The 16,698-nt window shown below is 38.4% G+C and overlaps 1 pseudogene; it reads left to right on the forward strand.

The window, feature by feature from the left end:
• Positions 1 to 10,170: 10,170 nt before the first annotated feature.
• On the forward strand, positions 10,171 to 13,996 carry LOC106324654 (annotated as a pseudogene).
• The last annotated feature ends 2,702 nt before the right edge of the window (positions 13,997 to 16,698 follow it).

Genomic DNA, 16,698 nt, shown 5'->3' on the forward strand with positions numbered 1-16,698 from the left:
ATTTCCGTTTAAATAAGGAAAGTAGGAGAACCCTAATTTCCCAGAGGTCCCGGATATCTGCTAATACGCCAAGCAATCAGAACACGAAACGAGAAGAATAATAAAATAAGAAATCGAAAAAGAGAGCAAGATAGTTCTTATTTCGAATCTGCGTTTGAGCGTTTACAACAAGGCAAGTGCCTGAGCTACGAGAGCTGTCGGCGAGATTCCTAGTTCTAAAACCCTAAGACGACAAAAACCTAATTGAGTCGCAGCTCGAATAACAAAAACGGAAAATTGCCTAAAATCGCTCTAATTCCTAAGTTTACTCTGTCCAAAAATCCTCCCCCTTGTCTCTCGCCTAGGACTCCTTATATACTGGCTCCAAGGTCGGTTTACGCTTTTCTCCTTCTGCCCTTAAGCCGCTATCGCATAAAAATGGAGATATTCCATTTTTTCCGATCTTTGTAATTATCTTCAAAATTTCGTATTTATCCGCGAAAACTTGACATTTATCTTTCTTTGCGAACCAAGCGTCAACCGTCATGCAGCTTACGGGCTGTTGGTTAAGAAATTGTAAGTTGGGCTTCGAGTCATGTCTTAGGTCCCTTTGGGCCGTCTTCCGACTCGAAGCGTTTATTACGGCTTCTTTCGATAAAGAACGAACTTTCCGCGGTTTTTACGGTAAACTTTGATCGATAACTTAGAATGGCGGGGAATCGTGAAATGGGTTCGTTACGGTCTTCGGGAGATAGCATCGAAGGGTAGACGAGAACGCATGGACTAATGTCGTATCGACGTTCCGGAAGAGCTCGGTCTCTACGTAGCGACCGAACTTTGGTTCGAGCTTGGTCGCTACATAGCGACCGAGATTTGGCTCGAGCTCGGTCGCTACGTAGCTACCGAGCTTTGGCTCGAGCTCGGTCGCTACGTAGCGACCGAGATTTGGCTTGAGCTCGGTGGAACATGTGTTCGGTTGCTGCGTAGCGACCCTCTTAGAGCTATTGTCCGATGACTCGCATTTCATCCGCAAAGATTTTCGTAAAGAAGAATATATTTTGAAAAAAGTATTTGTCGAAGAAGGTTTCTACGTTTTCTTCTTCGGGGATTTTGACGTTAACTTCGTTGCAACTATTTTCGACCCCAACTGAGTGCACAATTGGATACATAGAGCTCCAGCCTCCCGGTAAAACTTTCAAAACCGTAACTGATCCATCTTCCTGAGCGTAAACACACACATACACGCTCTCTTTAAACATGATCAGAGATTCAGAGTTCGCTTATATGAGGAACGTGACGACAGAAGCCGATCTGTTCAGCTTCGGGGTCATAATGATGCAACTAATGAGGAAACGGAGACCGATTTCGCTGACTGATGAAGAAACACAAGACATGACTCTGCATCATTTGGAGATGGAAATGGAGGGATAATTGGGGTTCTTGACTCAAAAATCGAGTCCTCTATCGTTTCTCGAGAAAAGGCCAGTGGAGATCTGTTGAAGTTTAGTTTCTTCTGTACAAACTCCAAAATATGAATGAGATTCTTACTCATCTAGAGAAACTCAGACGATCTCTGTTCCAGATAGTAACGATTAACGAACCATGACCTAGAAGTTTTAGCAACAAGAAACAAACGGATGGTTTAAGCAATTGGATGCAAATCAACCGGTCCCATCTATTTTTAAATTCGAATAAACCAAACCAAAATCAGCCGGTCCTTGTCTTTCGTCAAGTTTTTTGTTTAGTGTGTTTTTGGGATGCTTTCCTTTCTTCAATAGGTTTCTTACTTTTCTTAATTTTCAAATTTCAAAAGCTTTTCCTATTTTCTGTTATAGGTTTCACCTATATAAACAAGTCCTATATGCTCTGTAATAGACACCTTAGTCTTGTACTTCTTTCGTTAGCTCTTATACTTGAATTCAGCGTTACGGGTTCTTTAAATCGATCCCATGACTTCAAGACATACACAGACGTACAACGTGGGAGATTGGTCTCACACATTCAATGAAGAATCTAACCACACTTTTCCCTCACACTGTGGCAGAGAAAGTTTGTGAAGAATGTAAAGACACTTTGCACCGTAGGGTGGCTGATGCTGCTACAATAGAGAAACTTTGTGGAGATTTTCAAACCACTTTACAAACTAGCTTTGATTGTGGTAGCGTTTAGAGCCATAACTGAATCAGAAGTAGCATCCACAACTGAAGTTGGAGAGTGTGGGACAGCCACATTAAAAACCGAATAGGTTACGGCTGATATGATATTTATTTTCAGTAATTTACCCATTTCCACATCAGAAGTATAAGGGACAGTATTGTGGAGTGAAAAATGTCATTATCATTGCAATTCCGTCTGCCTCTATCAACATGATCTCATGCGTGCATGTCTTGAAACATGTCTGGAAACATCAAACATCAGATATATGAATAGGATACAAGTACATTGGGGAATGAAAACCGGGGAATGCTTAAAGGAACATCCTGATGCGACCACACTCATCTGTGTTGGAGTAAGCTTGAAATAACTTAAGAAACAAGCTATCCTAATCCTACCGAGATATGGTTTACTAAAAGGATTAGGAAATATCTAATAAGTGTTTTACTAATAAGATTAGGAGTTATCTATTCTTATATAAGGAGTTGCAAGGTTGTTGCAACACTTGCGAGTTTTATTGATTGTGATTGAGTGCTTAAGGTTTTGAGTGAGTTTCCTTAAGAGATTAATAAGAGAGATATTCTTATTATTGTGTGCTTCAATATCGATTACTAGAACTAGATATGGTATCAGAGCTTCTAGGAATCCGATCATGATGGGAGATATTGTTACAACGAAGGTTAAAGAAGGAGGTGGACCTTCTTCATTGAAGTGCCCAATGTTGACAACTATGATTTATACCATATGGGCTATGCGAATCAAGGTTTTGCTCAGCGTGCATAAGGTATGGGATGTCGTTGAAAGTGAGTCTGATCACGGAGATAAGAACGATATGGCAACTGCCCTAATCTTCCAATCTATACCTGAGACACTTATCTTACAGCTAAGAAGGTTTGGGACGCAATCAAATCAAGACATATGGGAGCAGACCGGGTGCGTGAGGCCAGACTACAGACGCTGATGGCCGAATTTGATAGATTACGGATGAATGATACTGATACGATAGAAGATTTTGTAGGCAAAATATCAGAAATTTCATCAAAATCTTCAGCGTTGGGTGAAACTATCGAAGAAACAAAGCTAGTAAAGAAGTTTCTTTCGAGTCTCCCTCGAAAGAAATATATACATATTGTGGCATCACTAGAGCAGGTGCTTGACCTTAAGATCACGAGTTTTGAAGACATAATTGGAAGGTTGAAAACGTATGAGGAGAGAGTTGCAGAAGAAGAAGAAACACAGGAACAGATCAAGCTTATGTTCGCAAATACGGAAGGTCAAAATCAACCTCAAAACAACTATTCAAACCGAGATTACAATAATAACAGAGGTCGAGGACGAGGAGGAAGGTACTACAATCATGGTAGAGGGAGAGGTCGATACAACGATCGCTACTACGACAACATTGATTTGTCGAAGATTACATGCTACCAATGCGACAAAAAGGATCATTATGCCTCAAGTTGTCTTGATCGATTGTTGAAGTTACAAGAGACAGCAGAATCAGTTGCAACTAGTGAGACACAAGAGGCTGAAGAGTTAATGGTGAATGAAGTTGTTTATCTCAACGAGAAGAATGTGAATCCACAGGATTTTGAAAAAACGTTAGGACAGAGACAACATCTGGTATCTGGACAATAGGGCAAGTAACCACATGACTGAGAGTCGAAACTTCTTTAAAACAATTGAAGAGTCTATCACAGGGAAATTATGGTTCGGAGACGATTCTCGGATTGATATTAAAGGCAAAGGGTCAATAATGTTCTGTGGCAAAGATGGTGGAAGGAAAATTATCAACGATTTTTACTTTATACCAGCATTAAAGAGTAACATTATCAGTCTTGGACAAGCCACAGAGTCGGGATGTGAAGTTATGATGCGAGAAAATTATCTTATACTCCAAGATAAAGATGGACGACTGATAACAAAGGCAAAGAGATCTAAAAACCGATTGTACAAGGTACTAATCGACATTGTAGATGAGAAGTATGTACAGCTCGAGACTATGAGCAACAAGGAAATGTGGCATGCCCGCTTGGGTCACATAGGAAGAGACTCGATGAACACGATGGCAAACAAGGAGATGGTTGTTGGATTACCGAAACTGATAGCTGAGAGAGAGACATGTCTTACGTGTTTGTGTGGGAAGCAAGCAAGGGTTTCATTCCCACGAGCAACAACATATAGAGCTGAGAAGGCATTAGAAATCATTAATGGAGATCTTTGTGGGCCAATTACACCACCTACACCATCAAATAAGCGGTATATATTTGTGCTCATCGATGATCACTCTCGCTATATGTGGAGTATTTTGCTGACAGAGAAGAGTGAAGCATTCGAGAAATTTAAAATATTCAAGGTAATGATTGAGAAAGAAGCTGGAATTGCTATCAAGATTCTCAGAACAGACAGAAGAGGAGAATTCACGTCCAATGCATTCAACGAATTCTGTCAAACACACGGGATAGCAAGGCATCTCACAGCTCCTTACTCACCGCAACAAAACGGAGTAGTGGAGAGACGAAACAGGACCCTTCTTGGCATGACTCGGAGCATACTCAAACACACAAATCTACCAAATTACTTATGGGGAGAAGCCGTAAGACACGCAACTTATCTCATCAATCGTGCAGCAACTCATACACTTGTGTTAAAAACTCCTTACGAAGCTTTCAAGAGCAGGAGACCAAATATTGGTCACATAGAAATTTTTGGATGTATTGCCTACGCCAAGGTAGATACTCCGCACATTCGAAAGCTGGACGACAGGTCTCGTACGTTGATTCATCTTGGAACAGAGCCAGGATCAAAAGCTTAGAGGCTATTTGATCCAATAAGTCAAAAAATAGTGGTTAGTAGAGATGTGGTATTTGATGAGAACAAAAACTGGAATTGGATGAGCAGTGATAAGGAAACAGAGACGTTTATAATCGACTTTGGAGAATTTGGAAACAATGGACTACGTCAACTCGAAGATAAAAGATCCCCAGGAGTTGTAGTGAATGAAATTGGAGAAAAAGAAGCTGAAACAGAGGAACAGAGCACCAAGCATGGAGTACATCATCATAATGATGATGACGGCGACGATCAACCTTATCTAAGGAGGTCTACACGAGAAACAAAGACGCCGGCATATCTAGATGACTACATCTTGTTGGCTGAAGAAGAGGGAGAACGCTTATTATTGGTGATCAATGATGAGCCATGGAACTATGATGAAGCTAAAGAGAAGAAGGTTTGGAGAGATGCGTGTGAAGAAGAGATAAAATCGATTGTCAAGAACAAAACTTGGGATTTGGTAGATCTTCCAGTTGGAGCTAAAGCAATTGGACTAAAGTGGATTTTTAAAGTCAAGAGAAACTCCGATGGGAGTATCAATAAGTATAAAGCGATGTTAGTAGCAAAGGGCTACATTCAAAGACACGGCATTGATTTTGATGAGGTGTTCACGCCTGTGGCTCAAATTTAGACTGTGCGTCTTATACTAGCCCTAGCTGCGTCCAAAGGATGGGAAGTGCACCACTTAGATATCAAGACCACTTTCCTCCACGGTGTTCTAAAGGAAGAGGTGTACGTTTTGCAACCAGAAGGTTATGAAATCAAAGGAAAGGAAAGCAAAGTGTACAAGTTAAAAAAGGCTTTATATGGTTTGCGTCAAGCCCCGCGTACGTGGAACGAGAAGTTGAACCGAGTCCTTGGAGAATTAGGGTTTGTCAAGTGCTCTAAAGAACCGGCATTGTATCATAAGCGGGATAAGGATCAACAACTTTTGGTCGCAGTTTATGTTGATGATATCCTTGTCACGGGGACGAGTCTCAGTCTGATACACGGTTTCAAGAAAGGAATGTCTTCGAGATTTGAGATGAGCGACCTAGGAAAATTGGCATACTATCTTGGGATCGAGGTGGATCAACATGAAGGAGGAATTACATTAAAACAAGAACGGTACGCGAGAAAGATATTAGAAGAGACAGGTATGAAAGACTGCAACCTCGTTCATGTTCCAATGGACATCAGTTTAAAACTCTCAAAGTCAGTAGAAGAAGAAGCCGTAGATGAACAAGAGTTCAGGAGGAGCATCGGGTGTTTAAGATATCTACTCCATACCCGGCCTGACCTTTCTTATAGTGTTGGAGTTTTGTCAAGGTATATGCATGAGCCACGACGATCTCATAGTGTCGCGGTGAAACAGGTTTTGCGTTACTTGCAAGGAAGTCTTACACATGGGCTTACATTCCGGCGAGAAAACAAGATTGGGAGGCTAATAGGATTCAGTGACAGTAGCCATAATGTTGATGAAGATGATGGTAGAAGTACTACTGGTCACGTTTCTATTTCTCCAACTCGCCCATCACTTGGTGTTCGTGCAAACAAGATACAGTAGCACTTTCTTCATGTGAAGCAGAATTTATGGCTGCAACGGAGGCAGCTAAGCAAGCTATATGGCTTCAGGAACTTCTTGGTGAGATCAATGATATAACGAGTGAGAAGTTGGTGATCTATATTGATAATAAGTCTGCTATAGCTCTTACCAAGAATCCAGTATTTCACGGGCGAAGTAAACATATACATCGACGTTATCACTTCATAAGGGAGTGTGTTGACAATGGTTTGATCGAGGTTCAGCATGTACCAGGGAATGAGAAAAGAGCGGACATTCTAACGAAAGCACTTGGAAGGATACGATTCAAAGAAATGAGAAGTTTGATTGGAGTTGAAGATTTGGCAAGAACCGATTTCAAGCTTAAGGAGGAGATTGTTGGAGTAAGCTTGAAATAACTTAGGAAACAAGCTATCCTAATCCTACTGAGATATGGTTTACTAAAAGGATTAGGAAATATCTAATAAGTGTTTTACTAATAAGATTAGGAGTTATCTATTCTTATATAAGGAGTTGCAAGGTTGTTGCAACACTTGTGAGTTTTATTGATTATGATTGAGTGCTTAAGGTTTTGAGTGAGTTTACTTAAGAGATTAATAAGAGAGATATTCTTATTATTGTGTGTTTCAATATCGATTACTAGAACTAGAATCTGCGACCCAAAAGTTTGCTTGGTTAGGTGGCCGGTCCAGTTTAATTTAAAATTATTGAGATATTTTATGAGTTTTCTGTCATTGTCTCCCCCAGTGTTCGTTTCCTCAGCTAAGATTTTTCCCCCGGCGGCATATTATTGTTAAGTCTGACATTTTCTCAGTTAAATTTGATTCGATATGTTATTTGTTTCGATTTAATCTAAAAATTTCGGATGTCTGTACTTCTTGTAGTAAAAAAAAATTAAAACTAGTATCCGTTAAAATGAAATAAATTACAAGTACCAAAATTTTAAAAGACAGATATCCTTTGTGCTCCGATAGATATATGAGACATGTATATCTCGACTAAATGTAGAGTTTATATAATTATTTTTTTAACATATCATTTGATAAATTTTATTCTCATTGTTATTTATAAAATATTAAATTAAGAAAGGAAAATAAAATATTTATGACGACTATAAGTTTTTCTTAATTTTCGTCTTTTTAACTAGTTTTAAATTATGAAACATATTACGAAAATATTTTTAAGAACAACCGTGTATTATTTTTTTCTACATTATTTGTGTTAAACAAAGAATGTGAGATATCTACAAATATTCGTCAATATACGCAAATATTTACATATTTTTCGGATATCCGGATTTTCGGATATTTATATTTTTTTCTAAACAAAGCATATTGAAAAGTTAGATATTTGTAATATACGAAGCAAATCACAAATACAAAAAAAAAAATACCTTCTCTGTTTCTTAAAAGTGTCACTTTAGCATTTTTTCTTGTTATATAAAAATATTATTTTAGAATTCCAAAACAGTTTATAGTTATACTTACTTTTGCCTTAGTATTAATTTCAAAATTGATTTTTCTGTAACGGAGGTAGTAGTGTTTTCTCTATGGACACCCTGATTATTGTGTATGAAAGTCAGGTCCATTTCTCTCATGCCTTCATTGTTGACTCCTTTGTGCGTGTCTTATTTTTAAATCAGGCAAGGAGTAAGCATATAGTATTCGAATAACATTTAATATTTGTTGAATGAGTCAAGGTCAGTTGATAAATTGAAAATTAAGTATGGGTCAAGGTCGTCAAGTAAACATTAGCATTAGTTTCCGGAAGAATTTAAAATTTTTTTGTTAAATGGGTCAAAAGATCAAGTAAGCATGGTATCTGGAAACACGTTGTCCATATCTCGTATATGGGATGCCTCGATACATACCTAAGAATTTATTTTTATTTTTATTTTTATTTTTATTTCTGACACCATATAATATTTAGATTTAAATCTGCATACTAGTACTATTTACATAAATTTGAGAAAAAATAAACTTTTGGCAGAAGAAACCTTTCTTTTTTCCCTGCTTGGGAAAATGGTTGGCATATTGCTCTCATATACAAAACGCAACTTGTTGATAAATACTTCATTAAGACAGCTAATAAGCTCTAGTCAGAAGTTAGAAGATGTGTAAATGAAGTAAGTTCGTGATCACTTCAATAGAGTTCCTAGTGGTAATGGTGCGGGATAGGGAGGGGATATATGCTTTTAGTAGATGCAAAGCGGACACAATTATATCAATTTTAATTTTATGAATCTTCATGGTGTGAGTTGCTCCGCACCGTTATAATTTTAACCATGTCTGAAGTTGAAATAACCATATGTTTTACTAGATTTTGAAAGCGCGGTTATGTATTTATTTTTATATCATATGCATTTCTACTTAAAATTTATATCATGTGTTTTGTGATTTTGTTTAACAGTTGTTTTTATATGCTTTGGATGACCAATATCTATTCAAAATATTAATGTTCTGAAAATAATTATCTTGTTGTTACTTACTTCACTAGGAAATTAAACTAAAAATGATTTGCAATATAATTTAAAATAAGAATGACTTGCAATATAATGTAAATTGAAAATGACTTGCAATATAATTTAAATCAAATGTCTAAGATTCGAAGGACACAGAACCAAAAAGAAATTATCCGAACCCGACCTTAAAACTCGAACGCCGAAACTTAGATGAGCAAGTAGTTAAAATATCCAGCAATTGTTTTTGAAAAAAAATAGTTTTTTTAAATAAAATTATGACCAAATTATAAAATGTATTTCGATAATATTCTTATAACAAAAATCGATATTCATATTAAGGCTTGCTAAAAGTTTTATACAATGAAAGTCAACTATATTATAAACATCATAAAATTATTACTCGATAAATATTTCCTAAGCTATATATATATATATATTATCATGCTTTTGGTATAAAAATATTGTTTTGGTATGAAGATAACATCATCTATCTTGTGATTGGAGATATATAATTCTAAACTGCAATGTGATTGGCCATGAAATTGGATGATTCCTAATGGTTGAATTTATAGCTGGCTAAATTAAAGTTTAAATACTTTAAAAAAAAGAAATGATATGGTATTGTAATTAACTTCAAAAAAATAAGGGCAGAATCCTATAGATATTTTACGAATTAACCAATAGTAGCGCAATAACGTTGGTTTTGTTTATGCTTCATATTCAAATTTCTTTCTTTTTTGTCAACTTCATATTCAAATTTCTTTTAGCATGAAATGCTATTTCTTAAATCAACTTTCTAAAAGTTAATATCTAACATGTGAAAAATTATGAGTGAAATCCGGCAGGGTTAACGAAAAAGCGTCTAGAGAATCTATTGTTGATCTTTTACAACCGCATACACATTTTGAGTTTGATTGTTTGAACTTTACGGACGACACTAACATAAACTACCACATATATATTTGAGTCGGGATAGGTTTATTTAGTTTCGTAGAAACATTGTGTTTTATTAAACGGTTCAAAACTAACTCGAAAAGACTACATAACCATGGACTATGATTTGGCTATGTATCTATATAGATCTCCAATGAATATATAATACACAGAGACGTTTAAGCATGTGTACTGAGTGGGAATGCTTTTAGTGAGTTTATAGTTTAAATGCAACTTGATTAAATTATGTTTAAGCTATGAACATTATATATTGCGTTTTGACCGTTTCACATCCATGACATGACCCCTCAAATCTGTATCTTCTTCCACAATGACATCACTCTCAGAGACAATTTTGATCTTAACTCTCTTCTTATTATTATCTGGCTTTTCACTAGCAAAACAGATCTATGAACTAGAAATTAAAGCTTTAAGATCCTTCAAGAATGGCATTCCGAGCGACCCTCTAGGAGCATTGGCAGACTGGACAACCACTGGTCTGGTACAACACTGCAACTGGACCGGAATCACCTGCGATCATACCGGTCATGTTGTCTCCCTTTCCTTTAAGGAGAAGCAACTTCAAGGTGTTCTGTCTCCAGCCATAGCAAATCTCACCTATCTCCAGGTTCTTGATCTCACTTCAAACAATTTTACCGGCCAAATACCGGCTGAAATCGGGAAATTAACCGAGCTAAACCAGCTCGTTCTTTACTTAAATTATTTCTCTGGTTCGATTCCTTCTGAAGTTTGGGAACTTAAGAATCTTGCGTCCCTTGATATGAGAAATAATTTGTTGACCGGTAATGTTCCTGAATCAGTATGCAAAACTAGATCGTTGGTATCAGTTAGAATAGGAAGCAATAACTTAACCGGGGAGATACCAAATTGCTTGGGAGATTTGGTTCATCTAGAGGTGTTTGTAGCAGACGTTAACCAATTTAGTGGTTTGATTCCAGTATCAGTTGGTACTTTGGTTAATCTGACGGTTATAAACCTGGGTAGTAACCAATTAACCGGTAAAATACTGAGAGAGATAGGGAATCTCCGGAATTTACAGGTTCTCGGTTTATATAATAACTTGTTGAAAGGAGAGATACCGGCTGAGATAGGAAACTGCACAAGCTTGGTCCAACTTGAGTTGTATGGTAACCAGTTAATCGGGAGAATACCAACTGAGTTGGGAAATTTAGATAAGCTGGAGTCACTCCGGTTATACAAGAACAAACTGAGTTCTCCGATTCCATCCTCCATGTTTCGGTTAACGCGGTTAACGAATTTGGGATTATCAGGAAACCAGTTGGTTGGACCGATTCCGGAAGAAATCGGTTCATTGAAATCACTGAAAGACCTTACGCTTCATTCAAACAAACTTAACGGGGGAGTTTCCACAGTCAATCACAAACTTGAGAAACTTGACAGCGATAACGATGGGGTTCAATTATATAACCGGTGAGCTCCCAGCGAATCTAGGGCTTCTTTCAAATCTTCAGAACCTTTCAGCGCACGACAATCTTCTTACCGGACCAATACCTTCTAGCATAAGTAACTGCACTGGTCTTAAAGTCTTGGACCTGTCTTTTAACCAAATGACTGGCAAGATTCCTAGGGGTTTAGGACGGACAAATCTTACTGCTATTTCTCTTGGACCGAATCGGTTTACAGGGGAAATTCCAGATGATCTCTTTAACTGCTCAGACGTGGAAGTTCTTAATTTGGCACGTAACAACTTAACAGGAACTCTGAAGCCATTAATAGGGAAGCTTCAGAAACTCAGGATACTGCAAGTATTCTCTAACTCTCTCACTGGAACAATTCCTCGAGAGATTGGGAATCTGAGAGAGTTGATTCTCTTGCAACTTCACACAAATCATTTCATGGGAAGAATCCCAAGGGAGATATCGAATCTGACTCTACTGCAGGGGCTTGAGCTGGATAAAAATGAACTCAAAGGTCCAATTCCTGAAGAAATGTTTGGAATGAAGCAACTCTCAGTGCTCGAGCTATCTAACAACAAATTAGCAGGTCCAATTCCTATCTGGTTGGGGAAGCTCGAATCTCTTACCTACTTGGGTCTTCATGGTAACAAGTTCAACGGGTCTATCCATGTAAGCCTTAAATCACTTTCGCATCTCAACACGTTCGATATCTCAGACAATTTTCTCACCGGAACCATCCCTGGGGAGCTGATTTCTTCGATGAGAAACTTACAGCTTAATCTCAACTTCTCAAACAATTTATTGAGAGGAACCATCCCCGATGAGCTTGGAAAGCTAGAAATGGTTCAAGAAATCGATTTTTCGAACAACCTCTTTTCTGGGTCTATTCCAAGATCTCTACAGGCCTGCGAAAACGTCTTCTTACTGGATTTCTCAAGGAACAATCTCACAGGTCAGATCCCAGATCAAGTCTTCGAACAAGGAGGCATGGATATGATCAAACGCTTGAACCTTTCAAGAAACAGTCTCTCTGGTGAAATCCCCAAGAGATTTGGAAACAACCTCACACAGTTAGTCTCCTTGGATCTCTCTAATAACAATCTCACAGGTGAAATTCCAGAGAATCTTGCCAATCTTCCGACCCTGAAACATCTCAAACTCGCTTCAAACCACCTCAAAGGCCATGTTCCTGAATCCGGGGCGTTCAAAGACATCAACGCATCTGATCTGATGGGAAACACAGATCTCTGTGGCAGAAAGAAGCCACTCAAGCCATGTATGATGATGATGATCAAGAAGAAGTCAAACCACTTCTCAAAGAGAAGTGCAATCATCGTGATTGGTCTTGGATCAGCCGCCGTTCTCGTTATCCTACTGCTTCTGCTCGCCCGTTGCAAGGAAAATACTGAAAACTCGCCAGAGTCTCCAATGCCGGACTTGGATTCAGCTCTGAAGCTAAAAAGATTCGACCCGAAAGAGCTGGAACAAGCAACAGATTCTTTCAACAATGCCAACATCATCGGTTCAAGCAGCTTAAGCACAGTGTACAAAGGTCAGCTAGAGGATGGTACAGCGATTGCAGTAAAAGTATTGAACCTGAAGCAATTCTCAGCAGAATCAGATAAATGGTTCTACACAGAAGCCAAAACACTGAACCAACTAAAGCATCGAAACCTGGTGAAGATCTTAGGGTTCGCTTGGGAGAGCGGGAAGATGAAGGCTTTGGTGCTTCCATACATGGAGAAGGGAAGCTTAGAGGACGCGATTCACAACTCTTCTGCATCGATCGGATCCTTCTCCGAGAGAATCGATCTATGTGTTGATATCGCTAGCGGAATCGATTACCTTCATTCTGGATTTGGATTCCCGATCGTTCACTGCGATTTGAAGCCGGCGAATATGCTCCTCGACGGCGATGGTGTTGCTCACGTCAGCGATTTCGGAACCGCTCGGATTCTAGGGTTACGTGAAGATGGAAGCGTCACAGCGTCTACCTTCCAAGGCACGATTGGATACTTGGCTCCAGGTACACATTTCAAAACCGTAATTTGATTTATCCACACACTCTTTTGGTTAACTGATTCAATTAAATTGTATATATGGTTTATATCGGTTTAGTCAAATTGTAACTAACCGAGTAATCCAAAATATCTTTTCATCTCTAACAGACTTCTTCTTCCTTGTTTCTCTCTTTTGTACATGATCAGAGTTTGCTTATATGAGGAAGGTAACGATAAAGGCTGATGTGTTCAGCTTCGGGATCATAATAATGGAGCTGATGACGAAACGGAGACCAACTTCGTTGGACGATGTTGAATCAGGAGGCGTGTGTCTGCGTCAATTGGTGGAGACATCGATTGGAGATGGATCAGAAGGGATAATTAGGGTTCTTGATTTAGAAATCGTGTCGTCTATCGTTTCTCGAGAGGAGGCAGAGGGCATTGAAGATCTGTTGAAGCTGTGTTTGTTATGTACAAGCTATAGACCTGAAGATAGACCGGATATGAATGAGATTCTCACTCGTCTAGAGAAACTCAGAGGAAAGAATTCCAGATCGTAACCAACGGGATTTTTAGCAGCGAGAAACATAGGGATGGTTTATTCAATTGATAAAAAATCAACCGGTCAAATCTATTTTTAAACTCAAATAAACCAAACCAAAATCAGCCGGTCCTTGTCTTTCATCAAGTTTTCCTGTTTGGTGTTTTTTTAAGATGTTTTCCTTTCTTCAATAGGTTTCTTACTTTTTCAGAATTTTCTTATTTCAAAAGCTTTTCCTATTTTCTGTTATAGGTTTCACCCCATGTTCGGAATCGCGCTAGGCGTGAATCGGGCGGTTGGTCCGGGCCTAGCGAGTTGTAAGAAAATCGGAGATTAATCGGGGATTAATCGGAGATTAGTTTTGAGTATTTTTTGATTTTTTGATAGTTTATGTATAATAACGATTGATTTACCAAGAAAGAAAGTAAAGCTGAAGTGGTGTAGTGGTCTCATTGCTTCTGTAACGTTAAGGAGTTCCCGAGTTCGATACCCCTGGTGCGTTTTATTTTTATTTTTGTTTTCAACTCATTAATGGCATAAACGTAAATACTTCTTCATCTTCTTTGTTGTTTATTCCCTCCTTCTAAACCTAAATTGCAGAGCCGTTTTCTCATCTTCTCCAACACAAATCAACTTTTTTTAACGATTTCCTTTGATTTAACTACGTTTCTTTGTTCCTAGCACTGTATTATAATAGATTCGTGAAGATATTATCATTTTCGAACTTGGAAATAGCATAATATGAGGTGTGTTTTTTTGGGCGAGTTTTTGGCCGAACAGAGCTGAATCGCGGCGGAGCTCCGACGCCGAGCGCTGCACCGGCGCGTAATCGGCCACTCCGGCCGCGTTTTAGAACCTGGGTTTCACCTATATAAACAAGTCCTATACGCTTTGTAATCGACACCTTACTATTTATTTACTACAGACAGCGTTACGGGTTCTCTTTGTTTCATTAGTTGGTATCAGATACTTCCCTCAACGATCCCATGACTTCGAGACATACACAGACGTACAACGTGGGAGATTGGTCTCGCTTTTTCAATGAAGAACCTTTCTACGCTATTCCCCGTATGCTGGCTGATGCTGATGCATCAGAGAAAGTTTGTGAAGGTTGTAAAGACACTTTGCACCGTAGGGTGGCTGACGCTGCTACAATAGAGAAACGTTTTGAGGACTTTCAAGCCACTTTGCAAACTAGAGTGGCTGATGTCATACAGCAAGTTTGTGAAGAGTTTAAAGCCACTTTTCCCCACATGGTCGCCGATGCAATACAGCAAAGTGCTCAAGCCAACAGAGCTGACCAAGACGTTCCAACAGTTTCTCAAGATCGCAAGGACCCTCTTCTCGTCGTCACTGACTGCTCAGACAACGAATCAGAAGACAGTCGTTTGTCTCACGAAGATGTTATTCCTCTGCATCATAACAGAGAGGAAGACCATCACCATCGTTGGGATTCAGGCTTTATAATCACGATTCCTGAGTTTCATGGAGTATCCTCATCAGCAGAAGCCTTTCTTGATTGGTTGGTTACAGTGGAAGAGATTCTTGATTTCAAGAAAGTTCCAGAGGAACATCGTGTGTCTTTACTAGCAACAAGTTTTCGTGGCTACGCTGCATCTTGGTGGAAAAAAAGCCTTTTTTGTAGCAACAAGTTTTTGTAGCTTTTCATCAATTCAATCCCGCCACGGTTACAGAAGCTCACCAACGAGCTGTGGTATTGGAACAACAGACTCGTGGTGGCTCATCTATATGGGATTTATTGTACTTTTGATCCAACACAACCAAAATGACATACCAACTTGGCCATTCTCCTAGCTCGTTGCTTACAAGTTTTCTCTTTGTTTTGATTCTTTGTCCTTCTTTACAAGTTTAAGAATAGTTTACCAGTTCTTTGTTCAATGGCTGCAATTGCAAAATAAAGTATCCAAAAGCTCATTATGTTGGAAAGATTGAAACTCCAGAATTAGTACAGTTACAAGCTACAAAAGCCTAAATAATATCTCCACTTTATCATCTTGATTTGCTTGTAGTAGTAGACTACTCTTAATGAGTCTCTAGCTGATAATTTTGAAGTTGCTCAATCTGTATATTTTTCTCTGGCATACATGAAGAAACAGTAGTTTATTGCAAATCAAAATACAAACAAACAAAGACAAATTAAAAGGTGTTATGAAATAACTTATAATTTATAGTATCGTGAAATTTAAATAAGAGTAGAATTTAATACCCGTAGGAAGCAAATAACACTAGTATAAGGGAGAGAGTTTATTATAAGAAGGAAGAAGAAAATGTAATGATTCTTTGATGAATTACTCTTGTTCTTGTTTATGGTGTACAAAAGAGTGAGATGAGTGATGGTATTTATAGTGAACAACAATACATAAAATAACAAAGATAGTGCTTAATTTGGTAAATGAGTGGGTGATCATAGTGTTTGATGAGTAGATGATCATAGTGCTTGAGTTGGTAAAGAAGTGGATGATCATAGTGCTTGAGTTTGGTAAAGAAGTGGATGATCATAGTGCTTGAGTTTGGTAAAGAAGTGGATGATCATAGTGCTTGAGTTTGGTAAAGAAGTGGATGATCATAGTGCTTGAGTTTGGTAAAGAAGTGGATGATCATAGTGCTTGAGTTTGGTAAAGAAGTGGATGATCATAGTGCTTGAGTTTGGTAAAGAAGTGGATGATCATAGTGCTTGAGTTTGGTAAAGAAGTGGATGATCATAGTGCTTGAGTTTGGTAAAGAAGTGGATGATCATAGTGCTTGAGTTTGGTAAAGAAGTGGATGATCATTTCAATGCTTAATTTATAACA

The sequence above is a fragment of the Brassica oleracea genome, chromosome C2, assembly GCF_000695525.1.
Source record: "Brassica oleracea var. oleracea cultivar TO1000 chromosome C2, BOL, whole genome shotgun sequence".
Lineage (NCBI taxonomy): Eukaryota > Viridiplantae > Streptophyta > Magnoliopsida > Brassicales > Brassicaceae > Brassica > Brassica oleracea.